General features: G+C 35.8%; 4 long non-coding RNA genes across 4 annotated transcripts; all 4 read left to right on the forward strand.

Moving 5' to 3' along the window:
• The first annotated feature begins 6384 nt into the window (after nt 1-6384).
• LOC129956476 (uncharacterized) lies at nt 6385-6971 on the forward strand. The gene is made up of 3 exons (XR_008782701.1): nt 6385-6542; nt 6647-6727; nt 6812-6971. It is a non-coding gene; the product is annotated as an uncharacterized LOC129956476 (long non-coding RNA).
• A 703-nt stretch (nt 6972-7674) lies between these two features.
• LOC129957699 (uncharacterized) lies at nt 7675-8254 on the forward strand. The gene is made up of 3 exons (XR_008782811.1): nt 7675-7830; nt 7935-8015; nt 8099-8254. It is a non-coding gene; the product is annotated as an uncharacterized LOC129957699 (long non-coding RNA).
• A 120-nt stretch (nt 8255-8374) lies between these two features.
• Nucleotides 8375-8868, forward strand: LOC129957700 (uncharacterized). Its single transcript, XR_008782812.1, has 3 exons — nt 8375-8448; nt 8519-8683; nt 8788-8868. It is a non-coding gene; the product is annotated as an uncharacterized LOC129957700 (long non-coding RNA).
• Nucleotides 8869-9883: 1015 nt separating this feature from the next.
• Nucleotides 9884-10575, forward strand: LOC129956852 (uncharacterized). The gene is made up of 3 exons (XR_008782703.1): nt 9884-9971; nt 10075-10390; nt 10495-10575. It is a non-coding gene; the product is annotated as an uncharacterized LOC129956852 (long non-coding RNA).
• The last annotated feature ends 2150 nt before the right edge of the window (nt 10576-12725 follow it).

A 12725-nucleotide genomic window follows, 5' to 3' on the forward strand; every position in this document is an offset into this window, starting at 1 on the left:
ACATAACCGCGGAAATGAAGAAATTGAAATATTTAAAACTTTTTGGATACTGAAAATTCAGCAACGGAGGCACTCCTTCTCTATAGGGTAAGTGTTGAAAAAATTATTTTATATTCCGTAGCACCTTCAAACTCTGCGCATTCTCGATTCGAAATTAATCTTTTGATTTCATTCCTTTATTTCTTTTGTAGATGAGGGTGGGTTGTTGGAGAGTTGTGAGTGACGTGCTGAATTTTCACAGTCCTTCGCAGTTCAATCATCTTTCCTACAGAGTAAGTAATAATTCTATATATTTGATTAATTAACGGTTTTAAGTATAGCTCTATGAACTCTGTATTTTTTTCTGTTCCTTTAGAGAACGAAGGATGGCGAGTAGAAAGGCAAATCCAGGTTAAGGAAGAGAATTTGGACTCAGAAAATCTAATGAAGGAAGCACATAACCGCGGAAACGAAGAAATTGAAATATTTAAAACTTTTTGGATACTGAAAATTCAGCAATGGAGGCACTCCTTCTCTATAGGGTAGGTGTTGAAAAAATTATTTTATATTCCGTAGCACCTTCAAACTCTGCGCATTCTCGATTCGAAATTAATCTTTTGATTTCATTCCTTTATTTCTTTTGTAGATGAGGGTGGGTTCTTGGAGAGTTGTGAGTGCCGTACTAGATTTTCACAGTTCTTCGCAGTTCAAGCCTCTTTCCTGCAGAGTAAGTAATAATTCTATATATTTGATTAATTAACGGTTTTAAGTATAGCTCTATTAACTCTGTATTTTTTGCTGTTCCTTTAGAGAACGAAGGATGGCGAGTAGAAAGGCAAATCCATGTTAAGGAAGAGAATTTGGACTCAGAAAATCTAATGAAGGAAGCACATAACCGCGGAAACGAAGAAATTGAAATATTTAAAACTTTTTGGATACTGAAAATTCAGCAACGGAGGCACTCCTTCTCTATAGGGTAAGTGTTGAAAAAATTATTTTATATTCCGTAGCACCTTCAATCTCTGCGCATTCTCGATTCGATATTAATCTTTTGTTTTCATTCCTTTATTTCTTTTGTAGATGAGGGTGGGTTGTTGGAGAGATGTGAGTGCCGTGCTGAATTTTCACAGTCCTTCGCAGTTCAAGAATCTTTCCTGCAGAGTAAGTAATAATTCTATATATTTGATTAATTAACGGTTTTAAGTATAGCTCTATGAACTCTGTATTTTTTTCTGTTCCTTTCGAGAACGAAGGATGGCGAGTAGAAAGGCAAATCCAGGTTAAGAAAGAGAATCTGGACTCAGAAAATCTAATGAAGGAAGCACATAACCGCGGAAACGAAGAAATTGAAATATTTAAAACTTTTTGGATACTGAAAATTCAGCAACGGTGGCACTCCTTCTCTATAGGGTAAGTGTTGAAAAAATTATTTTATATTCCGTAGCACCTTCAAACTCTGCGCATTCTCGATTCGAAATTAATCTTTTGATTTCATTCCTTTATTTCTTTTGTAGATGAGGGTGGGTTGTTGGAGAGTTGTGAGTGCCGTGCTGAATTTTCACTGTCCTTCGCAGTTCAAGCCTCTTTCCTGCAGAGTAAGTAATAATTCTATGTTTGATTTATTAATTGTCGCTCTTTTTAATCTGTATTCTTTCTCATTTTTAGGGAATGATTATGGCGAGTAGAAAGGCCAAACCAGTGGAAGGAAGAGAATCCTTACTCAGAAAATCTAATGAAGGAAGCACAAAACCGCGGAAACGAAGAAATTGAAATATTTAAATCTTTTTGGATACTGAAAATTCAGCAACGGAGGCACACCTTCTCTATAGGGTAAGTGTTGAAAAAATTATTTTATATTCCGTAGCACCTTCAAACTCTGCGCATTCTCGATTCGAAATTAATCTTTTGATTTCATTCCTTTATTTCTTTTATAGATGAGGGTGGGTTGTTGGAGAGTTGTGAGTGCCGTGCTGAATTTTTTACAGTCCTTCGCAGTTCAAGCATCTTTCCTGCAGAGTAAGTAATAATTTTATATATTTGATTAATTAACGGTTTTAAGTATAGCTCTATGAACTCTGTATTTTTTTCTGTTCCTTTAGAGAACGAAGGATGGCGAGTAGAAAGGCAAATCCAGGTTAAGGAAGAGAATTTGGACTCAGAAAATCTAATGAAGGAAGCACATAACCGCGGAAACGAAGAAATTGAAATATTTAAAACTTTTTGGATACTGAAAATTCAGCAATGGAGGCACTCCTTCTCTATAGGGTAGGTGTTGAAAAAATTATTTTATATTCCGTAGCACCTTCAAACTCTGCGCATTCTCGATTCGAAATTAATCTTTTGATTTCATTCCTTTATTTCTTTTGTAGATGAGGGTGGGTTGTTGGAGAGTTGTGAGTGCCGTGCTGAATTTTCACAGTTCTTCGCAGTTCAATCATCTTTCCTACAGAGTAAGTAAGAATTCTATATATTTGATTAATTAACGGTTTTAAGTATAGCTCTATTAATTCTGTATTTTTTTCTGTTCCTATAGAGAACGAAGGATGGCGAGTAGAAAGGCAAATCCAGGTTAAGGAAGAGAATTTGGACTCAGAAAATCTAATGAAGGAAGCACATAACCGCGGAAACGAAGAAATTGAAATATTTAAAACTTTTTGGATACTGAAAATTCAGCAATGGAGGCACTCCTTCTCTATAGGGTAGGTGTTGAAAAAATTATTTTATATTCCGTAGCACCTTCAAACTCTGCGCATTCTCGATTCGAAATTAATCTTTTGATTTCATTCCTTTATTTCTTTTGTAGATGAGGGTGGGTTGTTGGAGAGTTGTGAGTGCCGTGCTGAATTTTCACAGTTCTTCGCAGTTCAATCATCTTTCCTACAGAGTAAGTAATAATTCTATATATTTGATTAATTAACGGTTTTAAGTATAGCTCTATTAATTCTGTATTTTTTTCTGTTCCTATAGAGAACGAAGGATGGCGAGTAGAAAGGCAAATCCAGGTTAAGGAAGAGAATTTGGACTCAGAAAATCTAATGAATGAAGCACATAACCGCGGAAACGAAGAAATTGAAATATTTAAATCTTTTTGGATACTGAAAATTCAGCAACGGAGGCACACCTTCTCTATAGGGTAAGTGTTGAAAAAATTATTTTATATTCCGTAGCACCTTCAAACTCTGCGCATTCTCGATTCGAAATTTATCTTTTGATTTCATTCGTTTATTTCTTTTGTAGATGAGGGTGGGTTGTTGGAGAGTTGTGAGTGCCGTGCTAAATTTTCACAGTCCTTCGCAGTTCAAGCCTCTTTCCTGCAGAGTAAGTAATAATTCTATGTTTGACTTCTTAATTGTCGATCTTTTTAATCTGTATTCTTTCTCATTTTTAGGGAATGATTATGGCGAATAGAAAGGCCAAACCAGTGAAAGGAAGAGAATCCTTACTCAGAAAATCTAATGAAGAAAGCACATAACCGGCGAAACGAAGAAATTGAAATATTTAAAACTTTTTGGATACTAAAAATTCAGCAACGGAGGCACTCCTTCTCTATAGGGTAAGTGTTGAAAAAATTATTTTATATTCCGTAGCAACTTCAAAGTCTGCGCCTTCTCGATTCTAAATTAATCTTTTGATTTCATTCGTTTATTTCTTTTGTAGATGAGGGTGGGTTGTTGGAGAGTTGTGAGTGCCTTGCTGAATTTTCACAGTCCTTCGCAGTTCAAGCATCTTTCTTGCAGAGTAAGTAATAATTCTATATATTTGATTAATTAACGGTTTTAAGTATAGCTCTATTAACTCTGTATTTTTTTCTGTTCCTTTAGAGAACGAAGGATGGCGAGTAGAAAGGCAAATCCAGGGGAAGGAAGAGAATCTGGATTCAGAAAATCTAATGAAGAAAGCACATAACCGGCGAAACGAAGATATTGAAATATTTAAAACTTTTTGGATACTGAAAATTCAGCAACGGAGGCACTCCTTCTCTATAGGGTAAGTGTTGAAAAAATTATTTTATATTCCGTAGCACCTTCAAACTCTGCGCATTCTCGATTCGAAATTAATCTTTTGATTTCATTCCTTTATTTCTTTTATAGATGAGGGTGGGTTGTTGGAGAGTTGTGAGTGCCGTGCTGAATTTTCACAGTCCTTCGCAGTTCAAGCATCTTTCCTGCAGAGTAAGTAATAATTCTATATATTTGATTAATTAACGGTTTTAAGTATAGCTCTATGAACACTGTATTTTTTTCTTTTCCTTTAGAGAACGAAGGATGGCGAGTAGAAAGGCAAATCCAGGGGAAGGAAGAGAATCCTTACTCAGAAAATCTAATGAAGGAAGCACATAACCGCGGAAACGAAGAAATTGAAATATTTAAAACTTTTTGGATACTGAAAATTCAGCAACGGAGGCACTCCTTCTCTATAGGGTTAGTGTTGAAAAAATTATTTTATATTCCGTAGCACCTTCAAACTCTGCGCATTCTCGATTCGAAATTAATCTTTTGATTTCATTCGTTTTTTTCTTTTGTAGATGAGGGTGGGTTGTTGGAGAGTTGTGAGTGCCGTGCTGAATTTTCACTTTCCTTCGCAGTTCAAGCCTCTTTCCTGCAGAGTAATTAATAATTCTATGTTTGATTTATTAATTGTCGCTCTTTTTAATCTGTATTCTTTCTCATTTTTAGGGAATAATTATGGCGAGTAGAAAGGCCAAACCAGTGGAAGGAAGAGAATCCTTACTCAGAAAATCTAATGAAGGAAGCACAAAACCGCGGAAACGAAGAAATTGAAATATTTAAAACTTTTTGGATACTGAAAATTCAGCAACGGAGGCACTCCTTCTCTATAGGGTAAGTGTTGAAAAAAATTATTTTATATTGCGTAGCACCTTCAAACTCTGCGCATTCTCGATTCGAAATTAATCTTTTGATTTCATTCCTTTATTTCTTTTGTAGATGAGGGTGGGTTTTGGAGAGTTGTGAGTGCCGTGCTGAATTTTCACAGTCCTTCGCAGTTGAGGCATCTTTCCTGCAGAGTAAGTAATAATTCTATATATTTGATTAATTAACGGTTTTAAGTATAGCTCTATGAACTCCGTATTTTTTTCTGTTCCTTTAGAGAACGAAGGATGGCGAGTAGAAAGGCAAATCCAGGGGAAGGAAGAGAATCTGGACTCAGAAAATCTAATGAAGGAAACACATAACCGGCGAAACGAAGAAATTGAAATATTTAAAACTTTTTGGATACTAAAAATTTAGCAACGGATGCACCCCTTCTCTATAGGGTAAGTGTTGAAAAAATTATTTTATATTCCGTAGCACCTTCAAACTCTGCGCATTCTCGATTCGAAATCAATCTTTTGATTTCATTCCTTTATTTCTTTTGTAGATGAGGGTGGGTTGTTGGAGAGTTGTGACTGCCGTGCTGAATTTTCACAGTTCTTCGCAGTTCAAGCATCTTTCCTGCAGAGTAAGTAATAATTCTATATATTAGATTAATTAACGGTTTTAAGTATAGCTCTAAGAACTCTGTATTTTTTTCTGTTCCTTTAGAGAACGAAGGATGGCGAGTAGAAAGGCAAATCCAGGTTAAGGAAGAGAATCTGGACTCAGAAAATCTAATGAAGAAAGCACATAACCGGCGAAACGAAGAAATTGAAATATTTAAAACTTTTTGGATACTGAAAATTCAGCAACGGAGGCACTCCTTCTCTACAGGGCAGGTGTTGAAAAAATTATTTTATATTCCGTAGCACCTTCAAACTCTGCGCATTCTCGATTCGAAATTAATCTTTTGATTTCCTTCCTTTATTTCTTTTGTAGATGAGGGTGGGTTGTTGGAGAGTTGTGAGTGCCGTGCTGAATTTTCACTGTCCTTCGCAGTTCAAGCCTCTTTCCTGCAGAGTAAGTAATAATTCTATGTTTGATTTATTAATTGTTGCTCTTTTTAATCTGTATTCTTTCTCATTTTTAGGGAATGATTATAGCGAGTAGAAAGGCCAAACCAGTGGAAGGAAGAGAATCCTTACTCAGAAAATCTAATGAAGGAAGCACAAAACCGCGGAAACGAAGAAATTGAATTATTTAAAAATTTTTGGATACTGAAAATTCAGCAACGGAGGCACTCCTTCTCTATAGGGTAAGTGTTGATAAAATTATTTTATATTCCGTAGCACCTTCAAACTCTGCGCATTCTCGATTCGAAATTAAACTTTTGATTTCATTCCTTTATTTCTTCTGTAGATGAGGGTGGGTTGTTGGAGAGTTGTGAGTGCCGTGCTGAATTTTCACAGTTGTTCGCGGTTCAAGCATCTTTCCTGCAGAGTAAGTAATAATTCTATATATTTGATTAATTAACGCTTTTAAGTATAGTTCTATGAACTCTGTATTTTTTTCTGTTCCTTTAGAGAACGAAGGATGGCGAGTAAAAAGGCAAATCCAGGTTAAGGAAGAGAATCTGGACTCATAAAATCTAATGAAGGAAGCACATAACCGGCGAAACGAAGAAATTGAAATATTTAAAACTTTTTGGATACTAAAAATTCAGCAACGGAGGCACCCCTTCTCTATAGGGTAAGTGTTGAAAAAATTATTTTATATTCCGTAGCACCTTCAAACTCTGCGCATTCTCGATTCGAAATTAATCTTTTGATTTCATTCCTTTATTTCTTCTGTAGATGAGGGTGGGTTGTTGGAGAGTTGTGAGTGTCGTGCTGAATTTTCACAGTTCTTCGCAGTTCAAGCATCTTTCCTGCAGAGTAAGTAATAATTCTATATATTTGATTAATTAACGCTTTTAAGTATAGCTCTATGAACTCTGTATTTTTTTTCTGTTCCTTTAGAGAACGAAGGATGGCGAGTAAAAAGGCAAATCCAGGTTAAGGAAGAGAATCTGGACTCAGAAAATCTAATGAAGGAAGAACATAACCGGCGAAACGAAGAAATTGAAATATTTAAAACTTTTTGGATACTGAAAATTCAGCAACGGAGGCACTCCTTCTCTAAAGGGTAGGTGTTGAAAAAATTATTTTATATTCCGTAGCACCTTCAAACTCTGCGCGTTCTCGATTCGAAATTAATCTTTTGATTTCATTCCTTTATTTCTTTGTAGATGAGGGTGGGTTGTTGGAGAGTTGTGAGTGCCGTGCTGAATTTTCACTGTCCTTCGCAGTTCAAGCCTCTTTATTGCAGAGTAAGTAATAATTCTATGTTTGATTTATTAATTGTTGCTCTTTTTAATCTGTATTCTTTCTCATTTTTAGGGAATGATTATAGCGAGTAGAAAGGCCAAACCAGTGGAAGGAAGAGAATCCTTACTCAGAAAATCTAATGAAGGAAGCACAAAACCGCGGAAACGAAGAAATTGAATTATTTAAAAATTTTTGGATACTGAAAATTCAGCAACGGAGGCACTCCTTCTCTATAGGGTAAGTGTTGATAAAATTATTTTATATTCCGTAGCACCTTCAAACTCTGCGCATTCTCGATTCGAAATTAAACTTTTGATTTCATTCCTTTATTTCTTCTGTAGATGAGGGTGGGTTGTTGGAGAGTTGTGAGTGCCGTGCTGAATTTTCACAGTTGTTCGCGGTTCAAGCATCTTTCCTGCAGAGTAAGTAATAATTCTATATATTTGATTAATTAACGCTTTTAAGTATAGTTCTATGAACTCTGTATTTTTTTCTGTTCCTTTAGAGAACGAAGGATGGCGAGTAAAAAGGCAAATCCAGGTTAAGGAAGAGAATCTGGACTCATAAAATCTAATGAAGGAAGCACATAACCGGCGAAACGAAGAAATTGAAATATTTAAAACTTTTTGGATACTAAAAATTCAGCAACGGAGGCACCCCTTCTCTATAGGGTAAGTGTTGAAAAAATTATTTTATATTCCGTAGCACCTTCAAACTCTGCGCATTCTCGATTCGAAATTAATCTTTTGATTTCATTCCTTTATTTCTTCTGTAGATGAGGGTGGGTTGTTGGAGAGTTGTGAGTGTCGTGCTGAATTTTCACAGTTCTTCGCAGTTCAAGCATCTTTCCTGCAGAGTAAGTAATAATTCTATATATTTGATTAATTAACGCTTTTAAGTATAGCTCTATGAACTCTGTATTTTTTTCTGTTCCTTTAGAGAACGAAGGATGGCGAGTAAAAAGGCAAATCCAGGTTAAGGAAGAGAATCTGGACTCAGAAAATCTAATGAAGGAAGAACATAACCGGCGAAACGAAGAAATTGAAATATTTAAAACTTTTTGGATACTGAAAATTCAGCAACGGAGGCACTCCTTCTCTAAAGGGTAGGTGTTGAAAAAATTATTTTATATTCCGTAGCACCTTCAAACTCTGCGCGTTCTCGATTCGAAATTAATCTTTTGATTTCATTCCTTTATTTCTTTGTAGATGAGGGTGGGTTGTTGGAGAGTTGTGAGTGCCGTGCTGAATTTTCACTGTCCTTCGCAGTTCAAGCCTCTTTATTGCAGAGTAAGTAATAATTCTATGTTTGATTTATTAATTGTCGCTCTTTTTAATCTGTATTCTTTCTCATTTTTAGGGAATGATTATGGCGAGTAGAAAGGCGAAACCAGTGGAAGGAAGAGAATCCTTACTCAGAAAATCTAATGAAGGAAGCACAAAACCGCGGAAACGAAGAAATTGAAATATTTAAAACTGTTTGGATACTGAAAATTCAGCAACGGAGGCACTCCTTCTCTATAGGGTAAGTGTTGAAAAAATTATTTTATATTCCGTAGCACCTTCAAACTCTGCGCATTCTCGATTCGAAATCAATCTTTTGATTTCATTCCTTTATTTCTTTTGTAGATGAGGGTGGGTTGTTGGAGAGTTGTGAGTGCCGTGCTGAATTTTCACAGTTCTTCGCAGTTCAAGCATCTTTCCTGCAGAGTAAGTAATAATTCTATATATTAGATTAATTAACGGTTTTAAGTATAGCTCTAAGAACTCTGTATTTTTTTCTGTTCCTTTTGAGAACGAAGGATGTCGAGTAGAAAGGCAAATCCAGGTTAAGGAAGAGAAAGTGGACTCAGAAAATCTAATGAAGGAAGCACATAACCGGCGAAACGAAGAAATTGAAATATTTAAAACTTTTTGAATACTAAAAATTCAGCAACGGAGGCACCCCTTCTCTATAGGGTAAGTGTTGAAAAAATTATTTTATATTCCGTGGCACCTTCAAACTCTGCGCATTTTCGATTCGAAATTAATCTTTTGATTTCATTCCTTTATTTCTTTTGTAGATGAGGGTGGGTTGTTGGAGAGTTGTGAGTGCCGTGCTGAATTTTCACTGTCCTTCGCAGTTCAACCCTCTTTCCTGCAGAGTAAGTAATAATTCTATGTTTGATTTATTAATTGTCGCTCTTTTTAATCTGTATTCTTTCTCATTTTTAGGGAATGATTATGGCGAGTAGAAAGGCCAAACCAGTGGAAGGAATAGAATCCTTACTCAGAAAATCTAATGAAGTAAGAACAAAACCGCGGAAACGAAGAAATTGAATTATTTAAAAAATTTTGGATACTGAAAATTCAGCAACGGAGGCACTCCTTCTCTATAGGGTAAGTGTTGAAAAAATTATTTTATATTCCGTAGCACCTTCAAACTCTGCGCATTCTCGATTCGAAATTAAACTTTTGATTTCATTCCTTTATTTCTTCTGTAGATGAGGGTGGGTTGTTGGAGAGTTGTGAGTGCCGTGCTGAATTTTCACAGTTCTTCGCAGTTCAAGCATCTTTCCTGCAGAGTAAGTAATAATTCTATATATTTGATTTATTAACGCTTTTAAGTATAGCTCTATGAACTCTGTATTTTTTTCTGTTCCTTTAGAGAACGAAGGATGGCGAGTAAAAAGGCAAATCCAGGTTAGGGAAGAGAATCTGGACTCAGAAAATCTAATGAAGGAAGCACATAACCGGCGAAACGAAGTTATTGAAATATTTAAAACTTTTTGGATACTGAAAATTCAGCAACGGAGGCACTCCTTCTCTAAAGGGTAGGTGTTGAAAAAATTATTTTATATTCCGTAGCACCTTCAAACTCTGCGCGTTCTCGATTCGAAATTAATCTTTTGATTTCATTCCTTTATTTCTTTGTAGATGAGGGTGGGTTGTTGGAGAGTTGTGAGTGCCGTGCTGAATTTTCACTGTCCTTCGCAGTTCAAGCCTCTTTATTGCAGAGTAAGTAATAATTCTATGTTTGATTTATTAATTGTCGCTCTTTTTAATCTGTATTCTTTCTCATTTTTAGGGAATGATTATGGCGAGTAGAAAGGCCAAACCAGTGGAAGGAAGAGAATCCTTACTCAGAAAATCGAATGAAGGAAGCACAAAACCGCGGAAACGAAGAAATTGAAATATTTAAAACTGTTTGGATACTGAAAATTCAGCAACGGAGGCACTCCTTCTCTATAGGGTAAGTGTTGAAAAAATTATTTTATATTCCGTAGCACCTTCAAACTCTGCGCATTCTCGATTCGAAATCAATCTTTTGTTTTCATTCCTTTATTTCTTTTGTAGATGAGGGTGGGTTGTTGGAGAGTTGTGAGTGCCGTGCTGAATTTTCACAGTTCTTCGCAGTTCAAGCATCTTTCCTGCAGAGTAAGTAATAATTCTATATATTTGATTAATTAACGGTTTTAAGTATAGCTCTATGAACTCTGTATTTTTTTCTGTTCCTTTAGAGAACGAAGGATGGCGAGTAGAAAGGCAAATCCAGGGGAAGGAAGAGAATCTGGACTCAGAAAATCTAATGAAGGAAGCACATAACCGGCGAAACGAAGAAATTGAAATATTTAAAACCTTTTGGATACTAAAAATTCAGCAACGGAGGCACCCCTTCTCTATAGGGTAAGTGTTGAAAAAATTTTCTATTCCGTAGCACCTTCAAACTCTGCGCATTCTCGATTCGAAATTAATCTTTTGATTTCATTCCTTTAATTCTTTTGTAGATGAGGGTGGTTTGTTGGAGAGTTGTGAGTGCCGTGCTGAATTTTCACAGTTCTTCGCAGTTCAAGCTTCTTTCCCGCAGAGTAAGTAATAATTCTATATATTTCATTAATTAACGGTTCTAAGTATAGCTCTATGAACTCTGTATTTTTTTCTGTTCCTTTAGAGAACGAAGGATGGCGAGTAGAAAGGCAAATCCAGGTTAAGGAAGAGAATCTGGACTCAGAAAATCTAATGAAGGAAGCACATAACCGGCGAAATGAAGAAATTGAAATATTTAAAACTTTTCGGATACTGAAAATTCAGCAACGGAGGCACTCCTTCTCTATAGGGTAAGTGTTGAAAAAATTATTTTATATTCCGTAGCACCTTCAAACTCTGCGCGTTCTCGATTCGAAATTAATCTTTTGATTTCATTCCTTTATTTCTTTTGTAGATGAGGGTGGGTTTTTGAAGAGTTGTGAGTGCCGTGCTGAATTTTCACAGTTCTTCGCAGTTCAAGCATCTTTCCTGCAGAGTAAGTAATAATTCTATATATTTGATTAATTAACGGTTTTAAGTATAGCTCTATGAACTCTGTATTTTTTTCTGTTCCTTTAGAGAACGAAGGATGGCGAGTAGAAAGGCAAATCCAGGGGAAGGAAGAGAATCTGGACTCAGAAAATCTACTGAAGGAAACACATAACCGGCGAAACGAATAAATTGAAATATTTAAAACTTTTTGGATACTAAAAATTCAGCAACGGATGCACCCCTTCTCTATAGGGTAAGTGTTGAAAAAATTATTTTATATTCCGTAGCACCTTCAAACTCTGCGCATTCTCGATTCGAAATCAATCTTTTGATTTCATTCCTTTAATTCTTTTGTAGATGAGGGTGGTTTGTTGGAGAGTTGTGAGTGCCGTGTTGAATTTTCACAGTTCTTCGCAGTTCAAGCATCTTTCCTGCAGAGTAAGTAATAATTCTATATATTTGATAAATTAACGGTTTTAAGTATAGCTCTATGAAATCTGTATTTTTTCTTTTCCTTTAGAGAACGAAGGATGGCGAGTAGAAAGGCAAATCCAGGGGAAGGAAGAGAATCTGGACTCAGAAAATCTAATGAAGGAAGCACATAACCGGCGAAACGAAGAAATTAAAATATTTAAAACTTTTTGGATACTGAAAATTCAGCAACGGAGGCACTCCTTCTCTATAAAGTAAGTGTTGAGAAAATTATTTAATATTCAATAGCACCTTCAAACTCTGCGCGTTCTCGATTCGAAATTAATCTTTTGATTTCATTCCTTTATTTCTTTTGTAGATGAGGGTGGGTTTTTGAAGAGTTGTGAGTGCCGTGCTGAATTTTCACAGTTCTTCGCAGTTCAAGCATCTTTCCTGCAGAGTAAGTAATAATTCTATATATTTGATTAATTAACGGTTTTAAGTATAGCTCTATGAACTCTGTATTTTTTTCTGTTCCTTTAGAGAACGAAGGATGGCGAGTAGAAAGGCAAATCCAGGTTAAGGAAGAGAATCTGGACTCAGAAAATCTAATGAAGGAAGCACATAACCGGCGAAACGAAGAAATTGAAATATTTAAAACTTTTTGGATACTAAAAATTCAGCAACGGAGGCACCCCTTCTCTATAGGGTAAGTGTTGAAAAAATTATTTTATATTCCGCAGCACCTTCAAACTCTGCGCGTTCTCAATTCGAAATTAATCTTTTGATTTCATTCCTTTATTTTTTTTGTAGATGAGGGTGGGTTGTTTTACAGTTGTGAGTGCCGTGCTGAATTTTCACTGTCCTTCGCAGTTCAA

This window comes from Argiope bruennichi, chromosome 11 (genome assembly GCF_947563725.1).
Source record: "Argiope bruennichi chromosome 11, qqArgBrue1.1, whole genome shotgun sequence".
Lineage (NCBI taxonomy): Eukaryota > Metazoa > Arthropoda > Arachnida > Araneae > Araneidae > Argiope > Argiope bruennichi.